Consider the following 14352-nt stretch of genomic DNA (forward strand, 5'->3'; position numbering starts at 1 on the left):
TCAGGACCTTGTGCTTGCCAGGCAGGTGCGCATGCTGCTGAGCTATATCCCCAGCCTGAACTGATAGCTTTTTGCAAAACTTGAAAGCTTTTTTCTTCTCCAAATATGTATTTCTTTTGACTCCATGGGTCTTACCATAAATTCAAGGCCTCTCATACAACAGCGTGAAATAGCACAGACACTAGGCAGTCTTCAAATATTCAGCAATAGTTCAAAAGTTACTTCCTTTATCATTTTGCTGTGGTTTTCAGTGAGTGCCTTTTGTGGAATTAATACAGTTACTTACAACACTTATTTGCCAACATATTTTGTCAATATTTGTGCATATAGATGGCAAATCTTTTTTGCTGTACAGTTTTTTAGTACTGGATGTTGAACTCATGGAGTGCTGAACTACATCCCCAGTCTTTTAGTGTTTTCCCCCCGCCCTTTTTTTTTTTTTTTTTTTTTTTTTTTGGAAACGGGGGTCTAGCCAAACTGCCCAGGCTGGCCTTGAACTCCCAATCCTCTTGCCTCAGTGTCACAAGTATCTGGGAAAACTGTCATGATAACGTGGATGGACCTGGAAGACGTTATGCTAAGTGGAAGAGCTAAAGAAAGGCAAAACTGGGCGAGGGATAAACCTCACTGGCACAAATGCCTGCCTGGCAAGTACGAGATTGTGAGTTCAATCCCAGTACCAAAAAAAAAAAAAAAAGACAAAACTGCACTCTCTCACTTGTACATGGCTTCTAAAACCTGAACTCAGAAGCAAAAAAAAAAAAAAAAATAGTGGCCAGTGAGGAGGGAAAGGGAGCTATCAATCAAAAGGATCCATGTGGTAATGCAAACCTGTAATTCCAGCACTCTCCAGAGGCTAATGGTAGGAGGATCCCAAGTGCAAGCTTGTGAAACCTAGAGACACTCTGTCTCAAAATAAAAATTACAAATAGGAATGTAGCAATGCATACACTGTTGGTTCAACCTCTAGTACTACAAAAGAAAAGATAAAAGATTATAAAACTATAAGTCCGCCTTGGTCACTTTTTCAGTGCTGCGACAAAATTCCTGACACCCACAATTTAAGAGACCACAGATTTATTCTGTCTCAGTTTCAGTCCATGGTGACAGGATCAAATGCAGAACCCACATGGTGGAAGAGCCTGGCCAAAAGGAAAGTAACTCACAGGAGGGCAACCAAGAAGCAGAGAGGAAAGCAGAAGGGTTGCCCCTTCTGAACACACACCCTGTTGCCTGCCTCTCACCAGCCCCACCTCTGCACAGTAAGTGTGCTAGAACTCATCTTGGATAAATCCACTGACGACTATAACACCCTCTTGATTCAGTTACCTTCCAAGTCATCAGACGTGAGGGATACCCAGATCTAAACCACAACAAAGCTCTAAAGTGAATAAATATTTAAAACCTAGTATACACTATGATAAATATAGTTCATAATAATATAGCTTATACTTGAAATCTACTAAAACAGTAGAAAGTATCTCATGACACCAAAGAACAGAAGGTAAGATTTGGGATGGGGATTTAGCTCAGCAGCATAAGCGCCTGTCTTGGAAGCAGGCAGTTGTGAGTTCAATCCCCGATACCAATAAAAAGGAAAAAGACAAAAAAAAAAAAAAAAAGGTAAGTATTTGAGGTAATGGACATATTAATTTCATTATAATAATTTCTATACATTTGTATAATCTCACATCATGCTGTAGATCCTAAATATACACAATTTGTGCTCTCAGTTTTACCTCAATAAACAGAGAAAACAAAGCTGTGATAAAATTAGATATTTATAAATGAAATCACAAAAATGCTAATTATCAGAATCATGTTGGAAATTCAATTTTAGCAACAGGATAATAGTCATGGGCCTCAAATGGTTATATGATAGGAAAAGTGGTAACTCTTCAAAATGAGGTATTTGAATTGATAAAGCAATACAAAACAAACTAAAAAATGACATCATGATGGAGGAAAAAAGAAACAAAGCATTCTATGAAGAAATTTTGTGCCTGCAGTGTTTCCAGAGGCCTAACGCGCTGTGAGCACTTTGTAAACGTAAGTGAAGCTTGCAGAGGTAATAAGGGTTAGATGAAATTGTGAGATTTGACTTTCATAATTGTAGTTTATAAAGAACAGACAGTGCTGGACGTGGTGGTACAAACTTCTAAGCCCAGAACTCTGGGAGGCAAAAGCAGGAGGAACATACATTTGAGTCCAGCCTGGGCAATTTGAAAGACTTCTCAAAATGAAAAAGGCTGGAGGACATAGCTCAGTGGGAATGTCCTGGGTCCAATCCCTAGTACTGAAGGAAAAGAGGGGACAACAGACGGAAAGTGCTGGCAACCAGCTGAATTCAAGAGCACTCGAGGCCCTGAGTTCCAAGCCCAGCACTGGAAAAACAAGCAAGCAAGCAAACAAAAACAAAAGCAAAACATATCACATAATTTAAGCTTCCACAACATTGAAAAAATAAAGTTATTTAAGCCTAACAACCTGTTGTAATTTGCTAAGATAGTACCACCTAACTGCCATGGATTATGAAACAGAAGTACACTATAGTAATCAAACTCAATTTTTCTTTCTCTTTTTTTTTCCTGCAGTTGAGGGGACCAAACCCAATGCCTCAAGCATGCCAGGCAGGCAGGCTCTCTGTAAGCTACACACCCAGCCCAAATCTACTTTTTTGTAACGAATTTTTAAAAACTGAGTACATTCTGTAATTATAATCACACGGTTTTTAAGTCTTGCTTCCTGCTGCTGCTGCTGCTGCTGCTGCTGCTGCTGCTGCTGCTGCTGTTGTTTGAGACAGATTCTCTCTGTGTAGCCCAGGCTGGCCTAGAATTCACAACAGTCCTCCTGGCTCAGCCTCAGGAGTGTTGGGATTACATGCTCAGCTAATAGATTCTTAAATTATTTGAGACAAAGTCTCTGCCAGTTGGTGAAAAGAAGGAAGAAAGACATAAAATCTATGACAGCCAGATCAATGATTAGTAAAGAGAAAAAAATGTATATGCCATTTAGGACTAGTAAGAAAGGTATGACAGTACTGGGGATCGAACTCATGACCTCATGCTTGCCAGGCAGGTGCTTATGCTGCTGAGCTAAATCCCCAGCCCAATTTTACTGCTTCTGATTACTACTGCAGAGGTAAAGTACAATTTATTCAGGAAAGCCCTTAAGGATATGTAAAAACTATAATTTGTAACAATGTTAAGACAGTAAAATTCAGTATCCAGTGGCAGAGCACTTGCCAAGCATGTGTAAGGCCCAGTATTCAGTTGTCAGAACACACATGTGCACACACACACACACACACACACACACACACACACGCACATACACCACAGACAAACCAGTACATAAAATTCAGCTGGGTGTGGCAGTGTACAACACCCGTAATCCCAGCACTCAGCAGGCTGAGGCAGGAAGATCACAAATCCAAATCAGAGACTTAGAGCAACTCAGAGACTTAGCCCCAGTCTCAAAAATTAAAAAAGGGTTGGGAGTGTAGTTCAGGGTGAAGAGGTAGGGTTCAATCCTCAAGACTGGGGAAAAAAGGATCGACGAAGGTTTTGTGGTGGTGGTGGTGGTGGTGGTGGTGGTGGTGGTGGTGGTGGTGCAAGAGACTGAACTCACGAGCCCATGCTTGCCAGGCAGGCACTTATGCCACTGAGATAAATCCCTGGCCCCAAGTTTTACATATTTACAATCATAAATCAGCAGGACGATTCTGGATGGTGAGACTGGAGGTCGTTTGTCAATTTTTATCACCCAAGCCCAGGATGCAAGCAGCCTGCAGTACGGACTTCTCTGATTTGAAAATGTCCAGACTCAGGCATCTCCGAGCAAATTCCTCAGGCTACAAGCTTGATTTCAATCAGGATGGCATCCAAGGCCAGGCACGACTCTGTGCAACCCACACAGAGTGATTAAAACCGCTCTCACGATCTACTGTGTGGCTGCTAACAATGAAAGGCGGCAACCCACAAGTAGCAACACTTACAAACCAGTAGAGAAGCACTGACTCACTTCTCTCCATGAACACACTTGGATTAGCATTGATTGCACTGTGTTGATTAAGCACCACCGAGTCACCAAGCAACTGCAGCCCTGATGGTCAACCATGACATCACCCACGATTGCTCAAGCATCAGAAGTATATACCTTTAAAGCCAGAGGAGGTGGTGTACACCTGTAACCCCAGCAGTCCGAAAGCTGAGGAAGGAGGATCTGACTTCATGGCTTACGTGGACCACATACGGAGACTATTTAGCAATACAGTCTCATTATATAGCACAGACTGGCTTTGAATTCTATATGTAGCCCAGGCTGCCCTTGAACTCAGGGTGATCCTCCTGCCTTAGTTTATTGAGTGCTGGGATTACAGGGATATGCCACCATGTCCAGCTCCTAGTTTCTCCCTAAATAGAATGTGTCAAATATAAAGGGCACCACAAACAAAGCCAAAATCTCAGATGGAACATTCATTACTGAGGGCTGGACTAAGAGGGCCTCTGGACCAACCTTCACCTAGTTGTCAAGGACCTTGCTACAGTGGCTGGGTCTGTGAGGCAAGAGGCCCCACCAAAACAATCAAATGCTTGGATGCCAGAAACTAACTTACTTTAGTGAACAACTCACACAGCTTGCTGTGGAAGAGATTTTTGTTTTCTTTTTTCAGTACTGGGGATTGAATCAAGGCCTCACTAGGCAAGAATGCTACATCCTGCCCCCAGCTTTTCTTTGGAGGCTTGCTTTCTCTTTCTTTCTTTCTTTCTTTCTTTCTTTCTTTCTTTCTTTCTTTCTCTCTTTCTGTTTTAAGACAGGGTCTCATTATATAGCTCAGGCTCACTCTGAACTCACAGCAATCATCCTGCCTCAGCCTCCCAAGTGCTGAGATTACAGGTGCCCCACCACATCTGGCTTGTTATCTTTTGAGCCACCTGTGTAGTCCAGGTGTCACTGTGAACTCATGGTGATCCTCCTACTGGTATACGGAAAAATATATGCCAATCTGCTTGATGTCAGATATATCGTCTGTGTCCCATAAAATGGAAATTCCAGAGGACAAAGGGGGTTAGGAGTAGGAAAGATTTATTGGGGAATCCGAATAGCTCCTGAGAGACAGAGAAGACCTGGAAATGGGTTGCTATGGGGACTTTTGTCAGGGGTAATTTATACAGCAGTCACACGTGTGTCCAGCTACAATCAACCTATATAGGATTACAAGTCTAGCTGCCCAGCTAATATTAGTCCAGTAGGGAAGCAGGTCACGTAGCAAGGGTACATGGAAAGGACAAAGGCATTTTGGGGAAGTGATGGGTACAGATGCCCTGGTCACCCACCTGGGACTGATGTCTACCTGGACGTTACAAGACCAGGTGACACCAATTATAGTATGACTCTAAATTACTGTTTATGCCTTAGGGGAGGCCTGCAAGCCTGGCCATTCCATCTTTATCCCAAGGCCTGGTCTCCTTTATATGCACCTCCATCCATGACTCTGATGTCTTTACTTTTCCTGCTTTCTTGACAGTTCAGTCCCTTTCTGTGTGTTAGTTTCTGTCTAACTCAGCTGCCCATAATATTGCCTCCGCCTCTCTGATGCTGGGACTACAGGCATGCGCCACCATGCCCAGCTTTTTGGAGATTTTTGCAGAGAGGCACACAGTGGATGAAAACATCCTTTGCCTGATCTCAGACTGGTCTGCTCCAGGGGTACTAGCAGCCCCACTACACACGAACAAGGGTGCAAGGTATCTCTGAGGAGGCCTCCCAACAACTCAGGTCATACCTGTCTCTCTGCGTCCCCTAACCACTTCCAGAACCACAAACACGTGGGAAATCACTAAAGCCTGCATAGAAGCACCAAAGAAAAGAGACAAGGGAGGGAGAGAGAGGGAGAAGGTGAGGGAGAGGGAGAGGGAGAGAGGGAGAGAGCGAGAGAGACAGATAGAGATACATATAGAGATAGAGATAGAGAGATAGAGAGCCAGAGAGCCAGTCAACTTGCAAATGATGGCAACACAAAACTGATGTCACTTCCGCTTCCTGATGTAGCCATAATATGTTTTAAATAGTCACATCCTGCAGAAATTCTAGTTTTCTTCATGCGTGCATGTGTGTGTCTGTGCGCAGTTGGAAACTTATTGCCTCAGAGTTAGAACAGGAGGCAAAAAGAAGGCCAGACGCCCAATATGAGGTCAAAGCTAGGCCTGTGGGGGCATTTCCGGCGGGGCTGAGCTGGGGCCACACCCATGCGCAGTGTGGCTCGGGAGGACGGGTCAGGGTGGGGACTGTGGGGCCTGCCCCTCGGAATGCTGGGTAAGGCTGCTGTTGTAGGGTATATGCATGTTCTTGGAGCACCTACACTGAGGCTTCATCTGGTCCCCTGCCAGTGCCTAGTGAAAGGGTTTTGGCCCAGATGGGACACTGTAGCCAGAAAAGACCTCAGCCAGAATCAGGGTGCTCCTGTCTCCCCTGCCCCTAGAGATTTACCTGTAACTCTATATCCCCCCCACCCTTCGGAATCTGCCCCTGGCGCCAAACATGTGCCAATGAAATACCTGTGCATCTCTAATGGCCTTAGGGCATTGCCCTAAGCTTAGGCTACTTATATTCCCCAAAGCCGCGTGAGAGAGATCGCCAGACTTCAGCGGCTGGGGTGCCAGTCATCTCTCTCTGTGTTCTCAGAATAAAGGCCTCTTTTTGTTTTATACTTCTCATCTTTTGGAAATACTTTTCATCTTTTGGAAATAATCCTATCATTTGGTGCCGTGACTCGATCGGCAGGCGATTGACTCCTGGGACACACACCCAGTTGAGTCCCCAGCCGATTCACAAACCGGATAACATCCTGGCTTAATTCTGCACTTTTTCTTCTCCCGAGATGCATTTCACTTGCCAACGACCGCCTCCATGCACCACCAAACAGATTGATTTCAGGTGAGCACGCTCCGGGAAACTCGTGGCACTGGGCTGGGTCCCAGTGGACTGTTCTCCCCGTTCTTGTGGGTCTCTGGCATTTTCACGTCTTTAGGACAGCCCTGAGCAGGGTTTTTTTCTGGACTACCTGTGTCCACACTAAAATCTGTCACGTTCTTTGGGTTCTGATAGCCCAAAGCAGAGATTTTTGGACTGCCCACACTGAGAAAATCCCTCACTTCCCTTAGAAGCCTCGCGCTTTCACCGGCAAAACTGCTACTGACCTCACGCAAACTCCACTCGTAAATTTCTCAATGACGACTAGAATATATGAGTTTTGGTAACCTTAGCCCTGCTGTGTGGCGCCACAGAATCAGTGATGGCTTATTCTCTGGACCACGGTTTTTTTCTTGCCTGAAGCAGTCATGGGAAACATATTTCCTAACTCCCAAAAAACGCCTTTACAATGCTTAATTTCCACTTTATATACTCTAAAAATTAAAACTACCATTAAAACTAAACTATTAACTTCCTACTGTCAGGAAGTTTGGCCCACGTACCCACTCCTCGGCAAGCATTGGCACAGGGAAGGAACATTTGATGTCTCCATCCTCCAAACACTGTATGATTTTTGCTGAGCCAGTAACAGGGTGATAGAGCTGCTGTACATAGAGGCATTCCTAGTTCTGAGAACACGCCCCTCTCTCATTAAGTCCTGTAATCCCACAGAAATACTCTTGGCTAGCTCCACCTCGACCCAATCTGTTTCATCCTGTCCCCAGGATATGCTTGAAGATGTCCCTCCGATTTTTTCTTCTCGGCCCCCAGAGCCCCCCACATATCCCCAAATTGATTCCTCATCCTTATCTCACACCCCACCGCCGTCCCCTCCCCCTGCCCCTGGTCCCTCTGCACCAAAATTACCTCTCACTGCTCGATCCTCTCTCCCTCCGCCTTCTGCGATACAGGCCTCTCCCAACAGCTCTGCTCTGCCCTCTAACACTTTCTCGCTGCCTGCCCACTACTTAGATCGTGTTCATTGTGCCCTTCCAGCAAGCAGCATGATTTTTCAGCTTGCGCCGGGAACAATCGCCATGTGGCAGCTTTCCACCACGTGACAGGGTGCCGCCATGTTCGGGGGTTGCTGTGGCGATGGGGAATCACCATGTTCAGTCAGGTCACATGATGGCGACGGCGCCGCCATGTTCAGGTGGGTCATATGGCGGCAGGGTACCACCATGTTCCGTTGGGTACCATGGCAACAGGGTGCCGCAATGTTCATTTGGGTCTTGCGGTAAATGGACGCCCCTTGTGGCTCCTCTTGTGAACAGCAACAGCCGCCTTGTTGTGGTCCACATGATGGTTGTCGCAAACAATCCTCTTGCTGCAAGACACACAGTGAGATGCCATCTGCCTGTGTTTCCTCGTCCCAGGGTGAGCGGCAGCCGCTCTATAGCTGCTCTACAGATAATTGCTCACACACGCCTACCGGGCAGATAGCTGCCCAATGGCACTCTCCTCCACATTCTTCTCCTCAGGCTCTGCTACCACTTCGAGAACGAGCTGGCCCAGAGGGGCTGGTCAATATCCATGTACCGTTCTCCCTTTCTGATCTATCTTAGATTACCCATAAATTAGGTAGCTTCTCTGTTGACCCACAGAATTATATCAGGCAATTTGAATTTATTACTAATTGTTATGTTTTACATTTTAAGGATGTTTATGTGATTTTAAATACCACCCTCAGCTCACAAGAGCGAAATCAGCTGTGGCAGGCAGCTTGAGAAGAAGCTGATTGCAGGCATAGGGCAAACACCACTAAAAATGACCCTGGGCCTGTAGCTGTGCCAGACCAAGATCCTGACTGGAACTATCAGAATGGACACGGTTCAAAAAAATTACATAAGATGATTGAGTGTCTGATTGTGGGCCTTAATAAGATTGCTCACAAACATACTAACTACAACAAGCTTTTAGAACAGGTCCAGGAGGCTAACAAAAACCCAGCTGTGTTTTTAAATCGGCTTCAGGAAACCTTAATTAAATATACTAATATAAACCCAGACTCTCATGAAGGGATGATTGTTGTTAACTCTTATTTTATTTCACAGTCTGCTCCTGATATTCATGCAAAATTACAAAAGGTTGAACATGGCCCTCAAACTCCACAATGGGATCTACTTAAATTAGCCTTCTGTATCTTCAACAATAGAGATAAGATTCAAAAAGAGGAAAAGCAAGCTCAAAAATTAAAGTTTGCTAAATATCAGTCTGACCTCTTAGCAGTGGCACTTGGAGCTCCCAAGACAAAAAATCCCCAACAAGGTGTGGCTGCCTCAGTCCTGCCTGGACCATGCTTCAAATGCAGCAAACAAGAACACTGGGCAAAAGACTGCCTTAACCCTGGCATTCCTCTTGGGCCCTGCCCATACTGCAACGTTAAAGGGCATTGGAAGAGCGACTGTCCTAGACACCAGCGAGCGGCTAGGCCATCCTCTAATCCTTCACCCTCACAGGAGACTTCGTCAGTGCCACATTTGTTGCTGACTGACCTGCTCGGACTTGCTGCGGAAGATTGATGGGGCTCGGAGCTCACAGCCCCCACTCTGGTAACCTTGTCAGAGCCCCGAGTCTCTCTGGAGGTCTCAGGCAAAATAACATCTCTGCTTGTGGATACGGGGGTGACTTATAGTGTACTTCCTGAATTTTTAGGACCCTGTAGTAAGTCCTTGATTTCTGTTGTGGGCGTTGATGGCCAGCCGAATCAACCTTTGCAGACTGGGCCTATCCCATGTAGATTCCAGACTCTTTTCTTTACCCATAGCTTCCTAGTAATCCCAACGTGTCCCACACCCCTTTTAGGTAGAGACCTTCTTCAAAAGCTTAATTTTTCCTTCACTTTCTCTCCCCCCACAGCCCTAATCCTCCAAACAGCCTCACAATGCATCGCAAAGCCATTCCCCCCCCTCTTCCTCCTTCTCTGGTTGATCCCATGGTTTGGGACAATCCAGTCCCACTATGGCTATACATGCCATGCCTGTTTTAATCCGTCTCAAGGATCCCTCAAAGTTTTCCCTGCGTTCCCCAATACCCCATAGCTCCCCAACATTTAAGAGGACTTAAACCCATAATTAAGCGGCTTTTAGACAATGGTTTTCTTAAACCTACCCATTCACCCCACAATACTCCTATTCTCCCGGTGCTCAAGGCTGATGTGTCCTATCGCCTGGTACAGGACCTTAGGGTAATTAACAGTGCTGTTACCCCCACTCACCCAGTGGTGCCAAATCCCTATACCATGCTCTCTCATATCCCTCCCTCCACCACTCACCTTACAGTTATAGATCTTAAAGATGCCTTCTTCACTATCCCCCTACACCCTGATTGCCAGAACCTCTTTGCATTTACATGAACTGACACAGACACTCTCAGGTCTCAACAACTTACTTGGACAGTGCTCTCCCAAGGGTTCAGGGATAGTCCCCACTTCTTCTCTCACTACTGACCTTACAGAACTTGATCTCAAACCTAGTGTTCTTCTTCAATACATAGACGACCTCCTATTATGTTCCCCATCCCATATGTTAGCCATACACCACTCAGCCAGTCTTCTTAATTTCCTTGCTAGTCGTGGATACAGGGTCTCTCCTGCTAAAGCCCAGAGAGCCTCCCCAAAAGTCAAATACCTCAGTCTCACTCTCACCCCCACCACTTGCTCCATCACCTCAGATCGTAAGGCAATTCTTCATGATCTCCAGGTGCCCACAACTAAATGGCAGGTTACATCTTTCCTAGGTTTAGCTAATTTCTTTCACCTCTGGATTCCTAACTTTGCAGCCCTAGCTCAACCCCTCTACAAGTCCACTAAGGGTCCCTTATCAGAACCCCTGGACCCTGCTAGGCCCATACATGCCTCCTTTCAAAAATTAAAAGAGACTCTCTTAAAGCTCCAGTTCTTACCCTTCCTGATCCCACCTAACCCTTCATCCTATACACTACTTGTCAGGGCCACAACACTATAGGTGTACTAGGACACAAAAAGGGACCTTCTTTTCAAGCAGTAGCTTACTTGTCAAAACAGTTAGATCACACAGTAAAAGGATGGGCTCTTTGTGTCTGAGCTCTTGCAGCTGCAACCCTCCTGACACAGGAAGCTAAAAAGTTTACATTAGGACAATCTATTACAGTACACTCACCTCATCACCTACGTGACCTTATCTCACATAAGGTGCTCCCCGCCCTAATGACCCCTTCTCACCTTCAACAGGTACACTTAGCTCTCTCTCAAGGCCCTTGCATCTCTATTGCAACTAGTGGTCCTCTTAATATAGCCACCTTACTTCCCACCTCAGAGGGCCACCCTCACCGTGACTGTATTGAGGTCTTACAGATGACTCCCACCTCTTTCCCTCACATCAGTAGCACACCTCTCTCTTTGGCCTTTGACACATGGCTCACAGATGGCAGTTCAACAAACACAGACAACCAAAAGAAGGCAGAATACACAATAGTTAACCAGTCAAAAGTTATAGAGGCAAATCCACTGCCACCTGGGACCTCTTCCCAGAGGGCAGAACTTATTGCCCTTACAAGGGCTCTTACACTAGCAAAAGACAAGATTATAAATATAAACACTGACTCAAAGTACACATTTAGCATTTTACACTCTCATGCCTCTATCTGGCAAGAACGGGGTTTTATTACCACTCAGGGAACACCCATCATTAATGCTCCCTTTATCCTTAAACTTCTAGAGGCAGCCCAACTTCCAAAGCAGGCAGCAGTTATTCATTGTAGAGGACACCAGTACTCTACAGATGCTACTGCTCAAGGCAATGCCTTTGCAGATTCACAAGCCAAGTTACTGCACAAGGACCCTGCCCTTCTCATCTTCTCCCGTTAGTCCCAAAAAGTCTACCTCAGCCTAATTATTCACAAGAGCAGTTACAGCTACTTCATAAATCAGGTTACACACAAAACACTCAGGGATGGATTTTTCAGGGATCTAAACTTGTTCTCCCATATCAACAGGCCTCAGACATCATCCCTGACTTACACAACTGTTTTCATATAGGATCACAGGCCCTATACAAACTCTTAGCCCCAATAGTCATACACCCTTCTCTAAAAGCTATCACTCTTAAGATTACTCACACCTGTGATCTCTGTGCCAAGACCTCTCCTCAGGGATGCATGGCACCCCCTTCCTCTCCTACCCATCAGTTTCGGGGACACACCTCTGGTCAGGACTGGAAGATAGATTTTACATACATGCCCCACCACAAGACTCTCAAATATCTTCTCACCTTTGTTTGTACCTTTTCAGGATAGAAGCCTTTCCCACAACCAGGGAAACTGCTGATGTAGTTACCAAAATCATATTACAAGAAATCATTCCAAGGTTTGGTCTATCTCAGAGTATTCAGTCAGATAATGGTCCCGCCTTTATTTCTCAGATCACTCAACAGGTATCCTCAATCTTACACATCACCTGGCACCTACACATCCCATAACATCCACAATCCTCAGGGAAAGTAGAAAAGGCAAATGGCCTCATAAAGACACACCTTACAAAACTCACTTTAGAACTACACCAACCTTGGCCTCAACTTTTGCCCTTAGGCTTAGCCAAGCTCAGGGCACTTCCCCGGGCTCCTACTTTCTTAAGTCCTTTTGAACTTATGTACGGCAGGCCATTCTTACTCCACAATGTTCCTACCCTCCAAAATCTCCCTCCCCTTGCTGATATGTCCCAGTCCTCTCCTTTCTCTGACACCTGTTGTGACAACATGCTGATCTCTGCCTTCCACAACACTCTGAAGAGGCCAAACCAGATCCTCCCACATCCCCAGGAGATCTAATTTATCTCAAATGTTCTAAATCCACAGGACTACAACCAAGGTGGAGTGGCCTGTATCTGGTCTACTTGGCTACCCCTACAGCAGTCAAAGTTGCTGGACTCCCATCCTGGTTTCATATCACTCAGGCTAAGAGGTGCCCTCCCAGCCCTAAATCTGATCATTCTGAGTGGTCATCTCATCTTCTGTCGCCCACCCATCTCTGTTTCACGAAGGCCTCACAGCCACAGTTAACAGGCTAAGTCATGTTTTGTTATCCAATTTGGTTCCTAATCTCTTAAGTTCTATTAATGATCATTTTTACAGCAGGACTCTTGACAGTCTTTCCTAGAGACTCCCACATCATGCGTAAGATAATCTTCATAATGTTCTATATGATGACTGTCACAGTTCTTTCTACCCTCAGCTGTCTGGTTAAACGTGACATCCCTGAAAGCCTAAGCCCTTACCTTCCCTATACTGGTACAGCCACCATCTCCCCTATCCCCCTTATTTTTTCCAGCTCAACTCCTGGACTGGAGAAAAGTTTTACACACCTACCCTCCTAACTTTTATGCTTTCAGATGGGGGAGTAATCACCTCTCATAATTTCACTCCTTCTAACCTCACACTTATTTTTCAGAATTCTACCGTACCGTGATAATGATCCTACCTCAATGTCATCCTGATAGAATAACAGGTCTAAATCAAAGTCACCTTTCCCTCTACCTCAGCTGGGTCCTTAAATGTGACAGTGCCATGTCTCCTCATAACCTCATGTCTCTTTGTTTTTCAGTCTGATATACATGCATTCACCAGTGAAGTTGTCCTGGCTAAAACACCTGGCGTCAGCATCTACCTGGGTATCAACCATCATCTCGTCGACTCCCCTAGGCTCCAGTACAGTGCCCCCTGCCAGCAGGAAGTAGTTAAAGAGAGAAATCTTCGCCCCTTTTCATAATAATCATAAGACGGGATATGAAAAGGTTTTGGCCCAGATGGGACACTGTAGCCAGAAAAGACCTCAGCCAGAATCAGGGAGCTCCTGTCTCCCGTGCCCCTAGAGATTTATGTGTAACTCTATATCCCCCCACCCTTCGGAATCTGCCCCTGGCACCAAAAGTGTGCCAATGAAATACCTGTGCATCTCTAATGGCCTTAGGGCACTGCCCTAAGCTTAGGCTACTTATATTCCTCCACGCCACCTGTCCGTGAGAGAGATCGCCAGACTTCAGCGGCTGGGGTGCCAGTCATCTCTCTCTGTGTTCTCAGAATAAAGGCTTCTTTTTGCTTTATACTTCTCATCTTTTGGAAATATTTTTCATCTTTTGGAAATAATCCTATCACCTAGCATAGTCTGTCTTCTAATCAGTCTACTCTAAGTCTTTATTAATCCTTATTTGTTTTTTGGGTTTGATTTTTTTTTTGTACCATGGATGGAACTCAAGACCTTGCACTTTCCAGGCAAGTGCTTGAGCCACTGAGCTAAACCCCAGCCCCCCGTATTTGTTTTTATCTGGAGATTCTAATAAACTTAAATAATTGATTCTTTGGGTTTGTATTGTACCGATTCCTTTTGTAAATTTGAAGTTTTTCT

At 45.3% G+C, this 14352-nt stretch overlaps 1 protein-coding gene across 6 annotated transcripts in view; it reads right to left on the bottom strand.

Annotated features, from left to right (window-relative positions):
- LOC100722201 (zinc finger protein 26-like) overlaps positions 1–14352 on the bottom strand; it is a 97877-nt gene that overhangs the window by 30337 nt on the left and 53188 nt on the right. The window lies entirely within an intron of this gene.

The sequence above is a fragment of the Cavia porcellus genome, unplaced genomic scaffold, assembly GCF_034190915.1.
Source record: "Cavia porcellus strain 051 isolate PalLab524CR breed Dunkin Hartley unplaced genomic scaffold, mCavPor4.1 scaffold_17, whole genome shotgun sequence".
In the NCBI taxonomy this organism is placed as follows: Eukaryota; Metazoa; Chordata; class Mammalia; order Rodentia; family Caviidae; genus Cavia; species Cavia porcellus.